The sequence below is a fragment of the Trichosurus vulpecula genome, chromosome 3 (assembly GCF_011100635.1).
Source record: "Trichosurus vulpecula isolate mTriVul1 chromosome 3, mTriVul1.pri, whole genome shotgun sequence".
NCBI classification, from domain to species: domain Eukaryota; kingdom Metazoa; phylum Chordata; class Mammalia; order Diprotodontia; family Phalangeridae; genus Trichosurus; species Trichosurus vulpecula.
This window is the reverse complement of record NC_050575.1, coordinates 408063889-408068679: the sequence shown is the minus strand read 5'-3', so window position 1 is coordinate 408068679 and position 4791 is coordinate 408063889. Positions and strand designations below refer to the sequence as shown.

The following is a 4791-nucleotide window of genomic DNA, read 5'->3' as shown; positions in this document are numbered from 1 at the left end:
CTTTACTTCAGAACCTAGACTTATTGTTACTCGGTCTTTTGATGTCAACAAACCAGGTTGTGAAGTTGATGACCTTAACAGTTGTGTGGCCTGTGGTAGTATTCTCAAAGGAGTGTTAAAAGTGGGTCAGGAGGGGGCGGAGCCAAGATGGTGACTGGAAAGCAGGGACCAGCGTGAGCTCCCTGCCGAGTCCCTCCAAAAACCTATTAAAAATGGCTCTGAACCAATTCTAGAACTGCAGAACCCACAAAACAGCAGAGGGAAGCAGGGCTCCAGCCCAGGACAGCCTGGATGGTCTCTGGGTGAGGTCTATCCCACACGGAGCTGGGAGCTGGGAGCTGGGAGCGGAGCAGAGCAGAGCCCAGGATGAGCTGCTTGGACCAACTAGACCAGGAGCCAGGTGGAGCAGGCCCTAGCGCCCTAAATCAGTGAGCTGCGACAGTCACCAGACTTCTCAAGCCACAAACACCAAAGACAACAGAGAAGGTTAGTGGGAAAAGCTGCAGGAGTGGAAGGAGTTCACGGTTCGGCCACCGCCCCGGGGACAGCAGAGGTGGGGCAGCTACAGCTGCAGTTGCTTCTGGCCCCAGGCCTACCTGGTGGGAGGAATTAAGTGGCGGATCAGAGCAGGAGTGCACAGCCTGCTGAAGATCTAAGCCCAGTCCAGGTTGGGGGTTCTTGGGGAAGGAGGAGTGATGGTGTGACAGAGCTGGCACCTCCCCCCCAAATGTGGAACATAGAACTCTTTAGTCTACAAGCAGTCATACCCCACTGAAAAACTCAAGGGTCAAGTTAGTTGGTTGGGAATATGGCCAGGCAGCGAAAACGCACCCAGATTCAGTCTCAGACTTTGCATTCTTTCTTTGGTGACAAGGAAGACCAAAACATACAGACAGAAGAAGTTAGCAAAGTCAAAGATCCTACAACAGAAACCTCCAAGAAAAACATGATCTGGTCCCAGGCCATGGAAGAGCTCAAAAAGGAATTGGAAAAGCAAGTTAGAGAAGTAGAGGAAAAATTGGGAGGATAAATGAGAAGGATGTGAGAAAACCATGAAAAACAAGTCAATGACTTGCTAAAGGAGACCCAAAAAAATACTGAAAAATACACTGAAGAAAACAACACTTTAAAAAATAGACTAACTCAAATGGCAAAAGTGCTACAAAAAGCCAATGAGGAGAAGAATGCCTTCAAAGGCAGAATTAGCCAAATGGAAAAGGAGGTCCAAAAGACCACTGAAGAAAATACTACTTTAAAAATTAGATTGGAGCAAGTGGAAGCTAGTGACTTTATGAGAAATCAAGATATTATAAAACAGACCCAAAGGAATGAAAAAATGGAAGACAATTTGAAATATCTCATTGGAAAACCACTGACCTGGAAAATAGATCCAGGAGAGATAATTTAAAAATTATTGGACTACCTGAAAGCCATGATCAAAAAAAGAGCCTAGATATCATCTTTCAAGAAATTATCAAGGAGAACTGCCCTGATATTCTAGAGCCACAGGGCAAAATAGAAATTGAAAGAATCCATCGATCGCCTCCTCAAATAGATCCCAAAAAGAAATCTCCTAGGAATATTGTCGCCAAATTCCAGAGCTCCCAGATCAAGGAGAAAATACTGCAAGCAGCCAGAAAGAAACAATTTGAGTATTGTAGAAACCCAATCAGAATACCCAAGATCTGGCAGCTTCTACATTAAGAGATCGAAGGGCTTGGAATATGATATTCCAGAGGTCAATGGAGCTAGGATTAAAACCTAGACTCACCTACCCAGCAAAACTGAGTATCATGCTCCAAGGCAAAATATGGATTTTCAATAAAATAGAGGACTTTCAAGCTTTCTCAGTGAAAAGACCAGAACTGAATAGAAAATTTGACTTTCAAACACAAGAATCAAGAGAAGCATGAAAAGGTAATCAAGAAACAGAAATTCCAAGAGACTTACTAAAGTTGAACTGTTTTGTTTACATTCCTACATGTAATGATGACATGTATGATTCATGAGACCTCAGTATTAGGGTAGCTGAAGGGAATATGCATATATATATATATATATGTTTATGTATATATATATAAGTGAATGTGTATGTATGTATATATCTATGTGTGTATATATATATGTGTGTGTGTATATATGTGTGTGTATGTATATAGATATATAGACATATAGATATAGATATAGATATAAAAGAGAGAGCAGACACAGAGTGAGTTGAAGATGAAGGGAAGATATCAAAAGAAATAAAATCAAATTAAGGGATGAGAGAGGAACATACTGAGAGAGGGAGATAGGGAGAGATAGAATGGGGTGGATTATCTTGCATAAAGGTGGCAAGAGGAAGCAGTTCTGTGGGAGGAGGGGAGAGGGCTGGTGAGGGGGGAATGAGTGAACCTTGCTCTCATCAGATTTGGCCTGAGGAGGGAATACCATGCATACCCAATTGGGTATCTTACCCCACAGGAAAGAAGAGGGAGGAAGATAAAGAAAAGGGGGGGATGATGGAGGGGAGGGCAGATCGGGGTGGAGGTAATCATAAACAAACACTTTCGAAAGGGGACAGGGTCAAGGGAGAAAATTCAATAAAGCGGGATGGGTTGGGAAGGAGCAAAATATAGTTAGTCTTTCACAACATAAGTATTGTGGAAGGGTTATACATAATGATACATATGTGGCCTATGTTGAATTGTTTGACTTCTTAGGGAGGGTGGGTGGGAAGGGAAGAGGGGAGAGAATTTGGAACTCAAAGTTTTAAATACAGATGTTCAAAAACAAAAAAAAAGTTTTTGCATGCAACTAGAAAACAAGATACACAGGCAATGGGGCATAGAAATTTATCTTGCCCTACAAGAAAGGAAGGGAAAGGGGGATGGGAGGGGAGTGGGGTGATAGAGGGGAAGGCTGACTGGGGAACAGGGCAACCAGAATATATGCCATCTTGGAGTGGGGGGGGAGGGTAGAAATGGGGAGAAAATTTGTAATTCAAACTCTTGTGAAAATCAATGCTGAAAACTAAATATGTTAAATAAATTTAAATTAAAAAAACAATAACTGTACACATATTTCTATAATTTTAACTGTTCAACATAGTCTGAAAAGCATCAAGTTATGTTATAACTGAGTCTTTGAAATTCAAAAAAATAAAACAAAACAAAACTCAAAGAAAAAAAGAACCAGTAACTGTATCTGAGGCCTTTCCTCTGCCAATTAAGTTCCATTTAGGCCACCAATTCCTCAAATGTTTATTAAATGCCCACTAGGTAAAGGGCACTGGAATAAGTGTTAGAGGAGATGGAAAATTGTGATAAAAACATGTTGACTTCCTCACTTGGAGCTTATATTAGAGAAGAGAGATAGACCAAATGTCTATATAGATATAATGTGTTATATATAAGAGAGGTAAAATGTGTTAGGGAAGAACTTGAGGAGAAGGTCATTAAGTACTGATGGTATTGGCAAAGGCTTCTGGGAGGAGAGGATATCTGAGTTGTCTTATAGAGGAGGAGTTAAAGTTCTTTAGGGCAGCTAGGTGGTGCAGTGGACAGAGTGTGGGGCCTGGAGTCAGGAAGACTCATCTTCCTGACATCAAATCTAGTCTCAGATACTTACTATCTCTCATTTTACAGATGAGGAAACTGAGACCCAAGAGTTGTTGGTCTTTAGTCTTTCAGCTATATTATTTAAGTAGAAAGAAAAAACCATCATATTTTAGAGCTAGAGGGGTCTTGCGGATCATTTAAATTAGTACCCTTGTTTTAAACATGAGGTACCTGAGGGTCAGAGAGGGAAACTAAACTACTATACCCTGGCCACACAACTAGGTAGTGGCTAATTTGTGTCTAAAATTTAATTTTCTTCTAATATGACCTCTCATCTGATGCTATTTGTGCTGTGCCAAACAAAAGGAATTTGTGTCAGTTTTTTTTAAGTTTAAAATCTTGACTTTACCCAGAGATTTCTAATGTTGCAATAAAATAAAGGGTGAAATGAATGTATTGGTAAATAAAGATGTAAATTATATGAGTGAAAAAAAAAGTGGGTCAGGAGTTGGAGGTTAGGCCTGGCATTGTCTCTAAAGAAAGTGAAGGGAAACTCATGCATAAACCAATCTTTTCCAAAATTGTATCGCTTTTTGCAGAACATAACGATCTTTAGTACACTGCTCCTGGAGGCCTTATTGGTGTTAGAACAAAAATTGATCCAACTTTGTGCCAAGATGACAGAATGGTTGGATGGGTTCTTGGTTCAGTTGGAACCTGAAATCTTCAGAGATGGAAATTTCCTGTTTCCTGCTTAGAAGACTTTTGGCTGTGCATACTGAAGGAGACAAAAAAAAGGAGCAAAGGTGCAAAAACTGTCCAAGAATGAAGTGCTCATGGTGAGTATAGGCTCTTTGTCTACTGGAGGAAGAGTCAGTGCAATAAAGGCTGATTTAGGCAAGATTGTTCTTACTAATCCTGTGTGCACAGAAATAGGAGAAAAAGTTGCCTTATTCAAAGAGTTGAAAAACACTGGTGTTTAATTGGCTGGGATCAGATAGGAAGAGGAATGACAAGCAAGACAATGGTAGATGATGACTAAAGAACTACCACTGAATGCCTAACTTTGGCTGAGGAAAGAGATTCCACTTAAACCTAGGGCTATATTTTCAGAGCAATAAGGGGAAATTAATTTCATGAATGGTAGATAGTTTTCTCATTTCTTGCAAAGAAAATTTAACCTCCGGTATTAAAATATTCATCAGTGTCTGCAATAAGTGTAAAAACTGGCATAATGGTAGATTTTTTC

General features: G+C 40.3%; 1 pseudogene; it reads left to right on the top strand.

Annotated features, from left to right (window-relative positions):
* Position 1: 1 nt before the first annotated feature.
* Positions 2–4584, top strand: LOC118842759 (annotated as a pseudogene).
* Positions 4585–4791: the final 207 nt, after the last annotated feature.